Source organism: Anolis carolinensis, chromosome 3, assembly GCF_035594765.1.
Source record: "Anolis carolinensis isolate JA03-04 chromosome 3, rAnoCar3.1.pri, whole genome shotgun sequence".
Lineage (NCBI taxonomy): Eukaryota > Metazoa > Chordata > Lepidosauria > Squamata > Dactyloidae > Anolis > Anolis carolinensis.
Genome location: NC_085843.1, coordinates 15759140 through 15774742, shown reverse-complemented (window position 1 = coordinate 15774742; position 15603 = coordinate 15759140). Strand labels below are relative to the sequence as shown.

The following is a 15603-nucleotide window of genomic DNA, read 5'->3' as shown; positions in this document are numbered from 1 at the left end:
TGTTTCCAGGTGCCTAAAACAAGAGACCAAGTATGGGAATAGTGTAGCTCTCTATATATTGTTGAACTGTAAGTCTCAGCAGCCCTAGCCAGCATAGTCAGTGATAAGCAGTGCTAGGAACTACAAATTGACAACAGGTGAAGTACGCAAAATTCTACTCCTACAATAGAGCAATGGGATTTGGTGAACCCTTGTTGGTAGGAGAATTCCATTAGATAAGTCCTGTTACAGGGAAAGCTCCACTCCTTAAAGCTGTCCTTTCGCAGATTTATACAATGAGCCCATCTATTCTCACTGCCACCTTGTGCACAGGTGTTGTATATGTCATACACTTATACACACATTGCACTATCAGTTTGGCTGAAATATGAGAGCCAATAGAGACCTTACACAATGTAGTCCAAATTATCGCCTGAAGTCCCAGTTCAACAAACCCAAGCTTCTTTCAACCTGAGGTTCTGCCTGTGCCTTTCCTAGAAGTTAATCTTTCCCAAAGCTGTTATGCTGCTCGATTTCTGTACCACTTTGGGCCCTAGTTGTGCCAGCTTTGTATCATCATGGTACCAATGGGGAACTAATAAATCTTTTGGTGCTGCTAATTGCCTGGGATTATGAACACAGTGAGGATACCAAGCACTTAACAGGCTACAATATAATACCAGAAGTGATCCATTGACTTGGTTGATTACTCAAATTCCATCATGGTGACTTAAGGTACTATCGATCCTCTGAGTGGATGAATTTGACATGCAATCTTCATTTACTTCCCAGCTCAACAACTGTATGACTAGTAGAAGTTGCTGGATTATGCAGACAGCTGCCCCATTGAACTGGAAATGGGAGCATTTGAGGATTTTCAACTGATTCTACTCAAGCAGGCTGGAAAGCATATGAAAGAGCTCATGTTCCTGGTCAAACTTGTCTATACAACAAGGTCTTCATGGCCTCTGCTGTGTACATTTACTCATGGTTGTCCTTAAGTCCTCGGTCCTGCCTCCTCTTTGTTTGTACTATTTTCTCCTGAAAACTGATTATCTCACAGAGTTCCTGACCTCTTTTTGGGATGTAAACTCCATAGGTGAGGATTAATACTTTCTGTATTTCTCTTGTTACTGAAGGATAAAATATTTCCTTACAGTTTTTTCCCAATATTCAAATATCCCAAAGTGTTTGAGGAGCTTACTCTGTGCAGAAAAATACTTTTGTGTGTGTAAAGTGTGTATGTATATGTGTGTGAGAGAGACAGACAGACAGAATGTTTTTGCATGTGTGTATGTGTCTGCCTTGGAGAGTAGGATACTCTCCCTCCTTGGAGAAATAGGACGTGGTTGGATGGATGAAATTATCAAGGATGCTTTAGCTGTAAATTTTTGTACAAGTATTGGTTTTTTTAAAAAAAACATTCCAAGTCAGGAATGTAATGATTCCATTCTGAGGTACATCCCAGATATTTAAAGGAGCTATCCAAGGTGCTAAACCTATTTGAAAGATTCAGAAAAATGAACAGTTCCTTCAAAGTAGGGTGGGCAAAGTCAACTACATGCTGCCCTTGTACCTCAAAGTGTGGGTCCTAAAGACCTCAGAGCCCAACATCTAACCCTTGACACCCATAAAAAATGAGGGGATACATGAATTTTAATGCAGAAACTGAACTACAGTCCCCATTACCACACTCCCTTCAACCCACAAAGTTCTCCAAAAAGGGAAAAATTGCCAAAATGGCAGCCTGAAACAATATTACAGTACATTTGTCTCATTGGAATATTTTAGTAGAAGCTGCCGGGCAGGTAGAAGGGGGGAACGTTTTCTCCCCATTCTGAACTTGCGGTTATTTTAAAGTCTGGAAAATACTCCAGTATAAATTTACCAAATTCAGCCAACCATGGCCCTTTCAGTCTGCTCTAATTCTGTGTGTCTGTGTATAGTGACCTCCACATTTGTGGGTGTGACTATTGCAGGCTTGACAATTCATGGATTTGATTTAAATGTCCTTCAGTGCAATTCTATGGTCAGTGTCCAACATAAGTTGACTGTAGAATCATGCTGGAGGACCTAGTAATTCCTAAAGAAGTGTTCTCACAAGTTAGAAATCGGTATTGTAAAATCTGTGGTTTTTCACTTCCATAGGAAACCTGTGCCTAGAGTGCTGACTGTACTTACTATGGGTTGCACAAGCCATGTTGAGACCATCCTCTGTTTTAGGAATTGAAATCATAATGAATAGATATTTTGCATCTCCTTGCCAGGCAACAAACTGAGGAAGAGATTTCACAGTTCTAAGAAGCAGACGACAGTTCATGGGGGAAGATGGGGGGGGGGGGGGAGGCGTACCAGGACCCGTCTGATGTGAAACAAGCTGCCCATCTAATCTCCCGCTCACTTGGCAGCTTCAGTAATAATCTCAATGAATCAAACAAGCACAGAGTCTCCGGCCACATTACCAAGCTGACAAACGGAAAGGGCTGCCTGCTGCCAAGAGGCCATCTGCAAGTATCAAATGTATTCACGGATGGCGCAAAGCCCAGCCAAGGCTTGGCCAGCATTAAGGGAAATAGCCCATTGTGTTGTACAAGCCTGTGCTCTCCCCCCCCCCCCCCCACCAAACTCATTTCTTCATACAAAGGCCAAAAGGCAGATATCTAACCTGCTGATTTCTGAAATGACTAAATGTTACAAATTGCTCATGAGCTTATGGTAGTAGAACAGAGTAGTGCAGAGTAACCCTCCAGGGCACCTTGGGAACCATTGTTCCTCCCTAAACCACATTTTTTATATATATATATATATATATATATATATATATATATATATATATATATAATATTTTTAGGTAAAATACATCCCATGCCCACTTGAAAGTAAAAGGCAATTATGCCACATGGTGGCCATTATAGACCCAAGAAAGACCCATTTCTAACTGGGAATTCTACCCAGAATCCATTTAGGGGCTCATTACATATGAAGATCAGGTGGAGCCTGTGCATTTTGTATGATAGAGTACAATTCCAATTCCTAAGTTTAATTTTTTTTAGCAAAGACAATAGTTACAACAATGTTCAATCCTTTTTCTTTGCCCGTTTGAATCCATCCCCATTGACCACCTTTCCAAATGGGGTTGGTTCTTTGCTGCCTGCATCTTCATTAAAAACCATTTCTCCATGCTGATTTTTGAGCTAGAATATCTAGTTACACAGTGCCAAAAATGACCAACACAAATTCATCTCCAAAACAAAAGGATTATAGGACAGAAATGTGCATAGATGTCCATATCACAGTTTAAATGTAGTGATGATCTGGAAATAATAGTCCTCCTAACCTCAAAAGAAATGCAACACATCTCTCCCCTTAGTGGAAAAATGGTAGCTGACTGTCCTACACAAAACAGAAGCTCAGTGAACATCAGTCAGGAGTGCTAAAATTGTGTATTCCTGCATTGTGTGGGATCGGACAGGATGCTCCTTGTTGTCTCTTCCAACTCTATGATTCTATGATTATATAGATATGCTGTCAATGAGCAACTTGAACACTCCATCTGCTCTTCCTTATAAATGTGTGCATATGTCTTCAAGTCACCTGTCGATTTATGATGATGCCATGAATTTCTTAGGGTTTTTTTAAGGCAAGGAAAACTCTGAGATAGTTTGCTACTACCTTAATCTGAAATATAGCTGACAGCACTTGATAGTCATTGGTGGTCACCTGCCCAAGTATTAAGAAGGACTGACTCTCTGTTTAGTTTCCATGATCAGACAGATCTAGTGCCTTAAGGATGTTTAGATATTTCTTTATCATGAGGTAGAGATGTCATTTGCTGATAGTTTTCTTCACAAAGGAAATAACAAGTAATTTTAGCAATTATGTTCTCACTGCAAGAAAGTCTTCCAAAACATCCAGAAGTATTTTCCCCAACCCCCTCAAAAATAATTACAATGGAAACAAAAATATTCACCACTCCATAAGCTAAATAGTGAGAGAAAGCAGCCTACATATATATTGTTAAGGGGGGAAATCCCATGAGCCTCGCCATTCTATATAATGCATTGTACATAAAATAGTAACAATCCCATATTAAGAGATCTAAAACTAGACAGCTATATAGAAAGTGATAAAATATAAAAGAACATAAAATAAGTATGAGATTTGACAAGGAGCTGGCAACAGACTTATTTCCAAGTCTTCTTTAGTCTGTTAAGGGCTGATAAACATGTTATATTTTAAATTCTATACAATTTTGTTGTTGTTTATTTGTTCAGTTGCTTCCAACTCTTCGTGATCTCATGGACCAACCCATGCTAGAGCTTCCTGTTGGCTGTCGCCACCCCAGTTCCTTCAAGATCAACCAGTCCTACAAATAAATGAAATTGTAAATAAGCTTTCCTCCCATATATTAAGACTGTAACAGATTCTAAAGATGTTTTATTATCAGTTCAAGAAACAAGGAATATAGATTATGCATTATACTAAACCAGACTATTTGTCCATGAGCCCAGTAATGTATAGTCTGACTGGCAGAGTTTCTCCAGGGTTAAGTCAGAAGATCTTTCTCATCATTCTTCTCCTTTTATTGGGGATGCCAGGAGTTGAATGCTGGATATTCTTGTATAGCTTATGCCATGTTCCCAACTATAATTTTTCCTTTTAAAAAAGGACAATGCAGTTCCCAGAGCATTTGAGTTCCATTTCAAGGACTAACACTTGAGAGACTGCCAGCAGAGAATGAGAGGTATAGCCATCAATAGTGAAATATGACCCAAAGAAGCACCTGAGAAAGGAGGAAAATGGAACAGATTTCATATCTCACACAAACATCATGAGCTGGGTAAATTCATCTTCTGAAATAGCACTGATATTCTTGCTCTGGTGTTATCTTTGCTCCCTCTTTCAGGCTGCAGAGCTAACTTGGCTCAGTCCCCTAAATCTTCTATTCCCAGGCATCCTTCAATATGCTGCTCATTTGCAGCAGATCCATATTGCTCTGAATGCTCTCTGTGGCACACAGCCATCATGGCATTGTCAGTTCACCCAAGGGAGCCGGGTGATTCTGGCTGGCTCTGTTCTGGCAAATGATGAAAGCTGTATGTCATGCCATTTCAATGGCTTTTTTTCTTGACTTTATATATTTTCTGATGGACTCCATTTTCAGTATATTATGCAAAATATCTAGGGACAGATACTTGGTCTAGGTTTGCATAATGTAATTCTACTGAAGAGCTTAATCTACATGGTGTGGATAGATATACTAGGTAGGTAGGTAGACTGCTGGTTCATTAAACATGGCTGTGCTACGTATGAACTCCCCCTTTCATCAACTGAAAAACCCAGTCCTTTGATATATGAGCCATGCAGCAATAAGCAACATTGATCACAATTTTCCGGTTTGGTTGCTTTGCTTACTATTGTTTTATGAAGCACACAAAGTTATGACAGTATGACTCCCTCACTCACAGATTTGATAGACCTAAAAAGAAATACCTGCTCCACCACCCCAAAGGTGTTTATGGGCCTCCCTAGATTCTCCAGTGGTCAAGGGGGGAGGTGGTTGTAAACAGGCATGGGATTGTGGAAAAAGGTAAAAGGCTCCAAGCCGATGTAGATAAACTGCATAGAGGTTGCTGCTTATAGGAGGAACCTTGAAATGTAATGTAGTGTAATGTAGACAGAGATGGTGAACATGTGAGATGGAGAGAGAAACAAGGAGTGTGTTTGTGAGAAAAGGGGAGAAGAGGAAGATGAGAGTGTGTGGATCTTTGTGTATAGAAGAGATGAGAAGATTTTAGTCTGCTCTACAATGTCAATATATGCTTTTTAAATTAATGATGGGGCTATACATGTTTCAAGTATCTACTAAAACCAATGCCTCAGTAAGCTTTGCAGACCTTATTCCTTGGAGCCATATACTCAGCCATGTATGACTTGATTTGTGACACATTGGAAAATATGACAACATTGGAGAATCTTTGCAGAAAAATTCCACTGAATAGTAGTCTTGGGCATTTGTATGGAATCACTACCGTTTCTATTTATACCATTCGAATGGCCCCATTTTCATTTCTATCTGTTGTTTACGGAAACAGATGTTTATATGAATGGGCTTTTCCATCCTAGGTCTGAAAAAAAAAGATTTTTTGAGCCTTGGACGTCAAAGTGCCAGGGCCTGCCAGCCAGGGCCTACAGCCAAGCAGGCCTGGTGCTCGGCTGTAGGCCCTGCGAGCCAGGCCTATGAGCCATTGAGTGCTTGATGGCTCATAGACCTGGCTTGCAGGGCCTACAGTCGAGTGCTCAATTGTAGGCCCTGCAGGCTGGGCCTACAAGCATCGAGCTCTCGATGGCTTGCAGGCCCGGCTCACAGGGCCTACAGTCAAGCGGCGAATGCTCAATGCTTGTAAGCCCTGCGAGCTGGACCTACGAGCATCAAGCACCCAACGCTTGGCTGTAGGCCCTGGCTGGCAGGGCCTACAGCCAAGTGTTGAAAATCAGCTGGCCAAACGGCTACCATTCCCATTTTTCTTAAATTCCACTGCTTCTTGTGTTCTCAGGGGGTTGTAGCCATTTGTGCCATCTGAATGGACGGAATGATACAAAATCACAAAAAACAAAAACAAAAAAACACCATAACAGATGAAACAAGATTCAGTCCCTACTCTACTGAACAGGCTTCTTTTTCTTCAATAATGTGTCTTCATAGTTACAAATGAATGTTAATTTAGCTTGAGATATAAGAATATTGTTTTCTGTGTGACAAAAGCCACAAGTCAGCCATGTTGGCTTTTGGCACTGGTATTCCCAGAATCTCCTTCATCAGATGGATTTCTAGGATTCTGAGAGTTTTAGACCCCCGAACTAAAATTTGCAAGTCATTTTCAAACCAAGAAGTGTTATCACTACTGTATTTATTATTATTTTTTTGAGCACAACACTTGATATCAATCATGCAAAAACATATTGACTTGGTCTATATGATGAAGATTTATTGTAATTTCCAAAAGGCTGAGAAACCAGCCCTGACTGGCCCTTTAGAAATAAATATCTGGAGTTAATTCAAGAAAACAAAACGATCCATAAGAATGACCTCTCCCCAGACAAATATGATTAATGATGTGTACTGAACTGCTTGCATTTCTTAAAAAATGCCCTTTCTATAGTTAACATTTAGCAGGGAAACTGCACCCAAAATCAATTTTAATGTGCAACATTAGGTCTATGGTTGTAATTAAATAAATAAAAATATAAAATGAAGGTTCTGCCTTCATCTTTCATGACAGGTGACTGTACCATTACTTTAAATTTGCAGTTCTTTTTTTCAATCGGATGTAAACTTGTCGTCTTTATGCCTTTTAAGATTATGTATTTTGAACGATTTTGGATGTTCATGGAAAAAGTAAAATTCTCAGAAGATATATGTCTAATCAATAGTATTTTCTCTCAAATGTCCATGGAATTCCCTATTCTACAGTTGGATTTGAGACACAATTAGGAGTTGGGGAGAACCATCCATGTTATGGCAGATGTGTTGGGAAATATAAGCCATGGAGAATATGGAAGTATTGTTCTTTTTTGGACAATAATTCCAAAGCCCTCAACATGGCTGGACCATTTCTACTTCTCTATTGGAAGGTGTTCATATGAAGGAGATGTCCAGTCCAGGTCCAATTTCAAGATCAAGTTCCCTAGAGATAACAGTCCATTGAAAGCTCATGCTGAACCAGCTATTCTGATAATACCTTACTTTTTTGAAAACAAAGGTGCCTTTCACACAACATGAGTACTGCAAGATGATTCTGTTTTGTCATGGCTGAAACCTATGAAATCTTCGAAATACGCTTTTTGGAAAGACACCGGAACTCCCTTTTATTTTCATTGAAATTTTTATTTTCTTTGTTTTAGTTGTATTACTCAGACAACTGGTATCCTTCGGTGCATTTCCTATACTGTAGTTATTCTACAGTTATATAATGCAGTTTGAACTATGTCAACTACCTTGGATCGATACTATGAAATCCTGGGATTTGTAGTTTGGTGTGGAACCAGCACTCTTTGACAAAGCAGCGTAAAGATCTGGTAAAAGTGCAACTACCTGGGTTCCATTGCACTAAACAATGGCAATTAAAAGTGGTGTCAGACTGCATTAATTCTACAGTGTAGATGCACCCCTTATCTCCTCGCTGCACCACACAGAACTGCAAGCCTTTTTTGTATATTAATGAACATATACCCATATTTGAAATGCATTTTCCCTAATGTATTTATTTATTCATTTCCCTGATGCACTTTTTTTTTTTGCTATGTGCATTTTAACCTTGTACTTTTTTTTTTTGAAATAAATGCCTGGTTTTATAAATTTCCTTTTCTTTGCCAAAATGCATCGCAAGCACATATATTACAATGGCAAAATGTGTTCTGCTTTATTGTGATGCTTGGGTGCATAAAGGTTATTTTCACAGGGAAAGGTGAGCCTGTCAAATTTCTTTTACTTCCCAAAATACACACTGAATGCATTGTGTGTGATGTTTTCCTAGCAGATTCATAATTTGTCCTTTAATTTTCCCTACACTCACAAAGTATTATTTATATTGGGTTAGAGCTGTCAAGGCAGGTGTATGTAAATGAAGCAAGCTCAATAAATAATAATGTATATATACATTATCCCTTGACTGAGCGTTCAGCATCCCTACTGGACTGGGACCAATTATTAAAATGTGGGGTAAACCATTAACAGTTGACCAGATCTACAGAGACAAGATGGAAAAACAAGCTTTAGTGTTTTGGGTCCCAGCCCCAACTCTTTTCTCTTTCCTTCTACTAAAACATAACGTGAAATAATTAAAACAAAACAAAACAAAACTGCGTACCACTGTAATATTTGTAATTATATGCAATAACATCTGTTTAATGCTACTTGCACAACTGATTTAATGATTACCAAAGTACCGTTCTACTTTAGCATTAATATTATTCATAATTAATTGTTGCCACATCAGAGATTTCCCCCTTTTTACATTTTTGTTTTCTTTTATTTCTGTAAAATGACTAAATCATCTCTCCCTGCTTTGCAAGTCACTTGACTTTTTTCTAAAATTGGATTGTATCAGAATTGGTTTAAGTGCTTTTATTTCAGATTTTGAGATAAGTGCAGGAGGAGATATCTTGGAGATGGGGTCCAAATCTAAACATAAAATTCATTTATGTTTCATATCCATCTTATGCACATAATCAGAAGATAATTTTATTCATAATAGATTCAATAATTTTGTTTGTTGATATGGAAGCTGTGAACAATCTCAACTGCCTTGGATTTTGGAATATTTTTGAGTTCCTGAAAAGGGACTACTCAACCTGTATGGTGATTCAAAGATTAACAACTCTAGTATCTGATCAAAATGGAAGAAGATGCCATGGCACATGAAAAAGAGCAAATGTGTCATTATGGAGAAAAATGTGGAAAACAAAACGGTGTGAAAACATAATATTGTCTCCCTGTTGCTTTCATTTCTGATTTGCTCATATATTCATTTGAAAAAATCACAAGTTAATTTTAACTATGGGATAGATCTATTGAGTGGAGGATTTAAACAGATGCCCAATTGACACTTTATTGACAAAAGTATTCTGTTTCCAGGTGGCATGTGTCCAAGAGATTATATTTTTGACCAAGAAATCACAAAGGAGGAATCAAGGCAATTCAAAATCATACAGAGAGAATCTAGAAGAAGAATAGATATTGGCTAAACAGTGCAGAAGGAGCCCCGGCGGCGAAGTGTGTTAAAGTACTGAGCTGCTGAACTTGCAGACCGAAAGGTCCCAGGTTCAAATCCTGGGAGCGGCATGAGCAGCCGCTGTTAGCTCCAGCTTCTGCCAACCTAGCAGTTCGAAAACATGCCAATGTGAGTAGATCAATAGGTACCGCTCTGGCGGGAAGGTAATGGCGCTCCATGCAGTCATGCCAGCCACATGACCTTGGAGGTGTCTACAGACAACGCCGGCTCTTTGGCTTAGAAATGGAGATGAGCACTAACCCCCAGTCAGACATGACTGGACTTAACATCAGGGGAATCCATATGAATGAGCTTTAGCTGTGTTAATTCGTAGCCAGCTGCACATCAGCACAGCTGCCCTCATTATTCCAGTATTTTCATATCACTGTCCCAATTTAGAAGGAAAAGTCTCAGTTAATCCTCTGCTTCCCCCACTTTTTCAGAATTTTTATTATGTCCCAGCTTCTCATAGAATCATAGAATCATAGAATAGTAGAGTTGGAAGAGACCACATGGGCCATCCAGTCCAACCCCCTGCTAAGAAGCAGGAAATCGCATTCAAAGCACCCCTGACAGATGGCCATCCAGCCTCTGCTTAAAAGCCTCCAAAGAAGGAGCCTCCACCACGGCCCCGGGGAGAGAGTTCCACTGTCGAACAGCTCTCACAGTGAGGAAGTTCTTCCTGATGTTCAAGTGGAATCTCCTTTCCTGTAGTTTGAAGCCATTGTTCCGTGTCCTAGTCTGCAGGGCAGCAGAAAACAAGCTTGCTCCCTCCTCCCTTTGACTTCCCTTCACGTATTTGTACATGGCTATCATGTCTCCTCTCAGCCTTCTCTTCTGCAGGCTAAACATGCCCAGCTCTTTAAGCCGCTCCTCATAGGGCTTGTTCTCCAGACCCTTAATCATTTTAGTCGCCCTCCTCTGGACGCTTTCCAGCTTGTCAACATCTCCCTTCAACTGTGGTGCCCAAAACTGGACACAGTATTCCGGGTGTGGTCTGACCAAGGCAGAATAGAGGGGGAGCATAACTTCCCTGGATCTAGACGCTATTCCCCTATTGATGCAGGACAGAATCCCATTGGCTTTTTTAGCAGCCGCATCACATTGTTGGCTCATGTTTAACTTGTTGTCCACGAGGACTCCAAGGTCTTTTTCGCACACACTGCTGTCAAGCCAGGCGTCCCCCATTCTGTATCTTTGATTTCCATTTTTTCTGAAAAATTTTTCTCATCCTCCTTCTCCTTTTTTTTCCTCTTTGTCTTCCGCTTCCTTCAAATGCTGCCAGATGAGTTCAAGGTACAAAAGCAGTTTGCACTCAATGGGTGGAGAAAACACCAATTTCTCTGTAAACTCAACCAAAAGTATCACCTCTTCACCTGCTGGTGGAAAAAGATCAGAGAAGGGGCCAATCAGATCTTGCATGGAAACGAGTTCAACAGCCTGGGATCAGACATGGAGAAGACTGTTACACTCCAGGCCTCGAAACACCTATGGCCACTACACCACACAAGAGTCCAGGAATATAAGTAAACCGTTTATTTAAAAAAAAAACATATTAAAAACATATACAACTCAGGAATAAGAAAGGAAGAAAGATTCAAACAAGAGAACCAAACAATAATCCAAATGTCTCATAAAATTCCAAAGGCAACAAAGTCCAGGAACAGCCAGAAATCACAGATCCAGCATAAGTCCACAATCAGGAAGATATAACTAATAAGACTTGAACAGAAGTACATGAATAGGAACATAAAAAACTTCCAGGATATATTAAATCCAAAATCAAAGCTTGACATTAACCAGGAATAAGAGAGCTCAGGCTTAGCTTCTCCCTCTAACACAATGTTGCCTGAATTGACCTTAAGGTAAACAACTTGTTGCTTACACCCATGAAAGCATTCCATTTCCCATGAATTTATTTCAGAACTTTGCCACATAATCTCTCTGAATGACATAATCTATTTTCTGCTCTGATTAGTAGAGCAGAAACCCCCTTATCACTCAACTCTTCACTCCATTCCTTATCTGCTGTTGCTACTTCTGACTCCTCTGAATGCCCTTGAGGTCCTGCACTTTCCGAACCAGTTTTCTCACAGAAAGAACCATCATTTCCCAGACTTGAGGGCTCATCATTTTGTGCCACAGGAAAGCTCACAATCCTCTCTAATAAATCATCAGTTAAACCACCAGCCTCTGGTGACTGATCTACAACTAAAGCTGTCTTCCAAGTTCTCACCAATAATTCTGGCAAAGGTGGTGGGACCAAAAGAAAGCCCTTCCTTGTGATCTGAATGCTTTCACTGACTTATATAAGGAGACACTGTATGCTCTTTCAGATGGTCTGGAGTTGCGGGGGTTGAACTAGAGAGCCCTTGCCTTCCCTTCCAACTCTTGCTCCAGTATCCCATTCTGAGGTCTGCTGATACAGCACAGGATATAAACTTCAATAGTAACATCTCCCAGTTAATATTCACATTGCCTTCAGGCACTTTTCTTCCCTGTTTGTCTCTTCTCTCCTTACTTTCAGTAATCCTCTTTCTTGTATTACATTGCTCCATTGAAAGTTTTAATGGGTTATGATCACATTCTCCCTGGAGGACCCTTCCCTGGAACTTGGCACACAACCTCATTTACTGGAAAGCTTCCCATGAGAGCATCCAAACTTTCTGGGAAGTGAACTTGCATCAGATGAGAAAATCAATCAACAAGGCTTACGAGTTTATGTCCAAGGTTGCGACCGGTGGATACTTCAGACAAGGGAGAGCTTTAGGGGATTTATAGAATGGGAGGTGGAAATTGGATCATCAAATCACTTTGCTCAATTTATTTCGCATGCCTTGCCATGGATTATAGACAACTTTCCCCTGGAGTATTCTGCTTACATAAAGTGGCTGCTTTACCATGCAACCCATGTTCAGTTCAATAGGCTGTACTTCAAGGAAAAATGCATTGAATTGCAGCTTTTAAAATCTATCTAAAAGTATTTTTAAAGGGAGCTGATTTATTTCTTAGATTTGTATATCTGCTATTGTTTTACACTTCCCATTTCTCAGATTCTTAGGAAGTCTCTGGAGTAGCACATGCAGGAGAATTAAAGAGAGTGTGCTGCATTTTTGTATCATCAGCATATCCTACAAATATGCAAGGTGGAACACGAAATTGTGGAATTTAAGAGACAGAGCTATTTTAATAGCAGCCTCACAAAGTACACAGATTACCATTGGCAAAACATAGACTTCTTCCTGTCTTGTTACATTCATTTGTTAAGTGATGCAACCCATTAAAAACTGAGAAAGGGAAATGTCTTTATAAACGAGTAACAAAAAATGATGCTTCTAGCTCAATCGAAAGCATATTTACTTAGAAGCAAACTCATTGCAAAAGTCATTGGGATTCCCAAAATGGCAGTGCTGTTGTGGCCCAGCCTCCATTTGAGCTGTCAGATGACCCTGAGGTAAGGTCCGTTCAGCCTGTGATTACCCCTGCATCTACCTTGCCAGAGATACAGCCAGAGTTTGTCCCTGCACCTGCCTTGTCGGAGGATTCTGGATTTGGACCTGAGATGCAACCAGAGTCTGTCCCAGTGGATTCTGGGACTGGAGATAGAATGGTTGCAACTAGACAGTTTATTTATTTATTTATTTACAGTATTTATATTCTGCCCTTCTCACCCCGAAGGGGACTCAGGGCAGATCACATCACACATATAAGGCAAACATTCAATGCCTTAACATAGAACAAAGACAGAGACAAACGCAGCTCCGAGCTGGCCTCGAACTCATGACCTCTTGGTCAGAGTGATTTGTTGCAACTGCCTGCTTTATCAGCCTGCGCCACAACCCAAAACAGTAGGAACTGCATTCCTCTAAGCAGTCAAGGCCAGACCTTCTGATGCCAGATGGACATTTCAGTTCGGATGCTGAAAATAATAACAGGGGAAGGGCTAATGAGCTTGACAGGAGAGGAGCAATAACTCAACACCAGACAGAGAGGGAGTCTGTGCAAACGAGTAGATGGCTGCTTTTGTAATGAACTAATAAGCACTATCCTCATGGTTTGAGGCCTTGAATTTCCCTTAAAAAGGTTTGCTTTCTCTGACACAGTCCAAGAGAGAAAGATCTTTGCTCCGTGTTCCTGTGTTCCTGAGTTTGATCCTGCATTTTAGTCTTGTTAGCTGTGTTTTTTGTTTGACTCATGCTTTGGAATTAATCTTGTTTGGACTATTCTTGATACCTTTCTTGGGACTTATTTTGATATCCAGTTTGGACTATGTTCTTTGAGTGACTTTTATAGACTCTTGCTTCAAGATTTTCAAGTACTTTGCTCGTGTAGATTTAAACCCATTTTATTGACTCTGAAGTTAGATTTTGCTATTGCTTATATATAACCTTCAATAAACAGCTTGCTTGCTTATATTCTGGGGGTCCAGTGTGGTTTTGAGGTGCCTACATAGCCTAGGGGTGCAACAAGTGCTTAGACTGTTGTATGATGAAGTTACCAGTGGTGTCCATGTTAGTTGGAAGATTTAACCCAAACTTCAGAGGGGTTATCCTTTGTGTCCCATGGTAGGGGAAAATGCATCATAGGATCAGGACTTCTCAGCAATATATTATCATCATCATCATCATCATCATCATCATCATCATCATCATCATCATAATCATCATTATTATTATTCCTCGCCTCTCCTTGGCTCAAGGTGGGGTGCAACAAGGCTAAAAAAAGAGCAATAAAACACTTCCATAAAGGGTTGTGGAGAAAAGGCAGGAGGAATGTGATGAAACGCTCCCTCTTCCAATTCCATACAGTGCTGCCTAATGACAGCCATCTTGATAGGTTGGTGAATCCACTTTATATTTTGATCCAAACTTTAAAGGAGCTGTCCAAGATTCGGATCTTATTTGGGATAAAAGTCAGCACCTTGTCTTTAAAGTTTAGACTGAAAATTAGAGTAAATTAACCTCACTGGTGTAGTAGCCATCATTCCCTCTCAACTCTGTGGGTCATAAAAGAGTGGATTGTTAAAGGGCAAGGCATTATCTCCTCTCAGGTGGACAAGGAGACCAGGAACAACATTCCACACCCTCCAGGGATCTCACATCAAGGAATGTTGAACAGGTTCTGTCGTTGGGGATCTCTCTTTCTTGCTTGTGGTCTGTCTTTTCTGATCAATCCTCCTCCGGGCAGATGAAGCTACCAAGAGGTCTAGTTGTGTCCATCTTCTGTAAGTTGAAATAAAGTGAGTTGATTTGCCTTGACTTCATTGGACATAGGACTGTCTGGAAATCAGACAGAATATTCATTTTAAAAAATTGCAGCCAACATCCCTTGTTTCTGGCCTTCTTCATATGGGAAATTGATCCTCCATTTCCTCTCTCTCTGTCCCCAACCATCATTTTTACTGGTGCATCCCATCTTAATCACCTTTTTACATCAGCCAGGGGGAAAAGATTATTATAAGACAAAGGTGGATAGCTTTTGTTAGTTCCCATCATCTTTGGTTTTCTATTAATTTAAGAGTTCTAGAACAACCTATGACCCCCCCCCCCCCTTATCTTTGGGGAACATGTTCCAAGACTCCTTGAGGATATCTGAACCCATAGATAATAGCAAGTCCTATAAATTGATTACTTTTGGGGCAGAAAAATACCATAGTATCATGCTGGAGAACCTAGTGAGGCCAACAAACAATTCCAGGGGGATTGAATGAGTATAACTATGGATATCAAATCCATAGATAATGGGGTTGGATTGTGTAAATTGCATCCACTCCACAGATAGTTGGAGATGACTGAAACAAGCTCATTGGAAATAAATTTTTCATACATTCCTCTGTGAAGAGCTCAGTGAG

General features: G+C 40.1%; 1 protein-coding gene and 1 long non-coding RNA gene across 6 annotated transcripts in view; both read left to right on the top strand.

Moving 5' to 3' along the window:
* The window catches only part of grm5 (glutamate metabotropic receptor 5), a 1174932-nt gene that overhangs the window by 154590 nt on the left and 1004739 nt on the right, over window positions 1-15603 (top strand). The window lies entirely within an intron of this gene.
* The window catches only part of LOC134297977 (uncharacterized), a 56881-nt gene that overhangs the window by 16169 nt on the left and 25109 nt on the right, over window positions 1-15603 (top strand). Inside the window, exon 1 of the long non-coding RNA XR_010004931.1 lies at window positions 1-15603. This exon is cut by the window's left edge and continues 16169 nt beyond it. This is a non-coding gene — a long non-coding RNA (uncharacterized LOC134297977).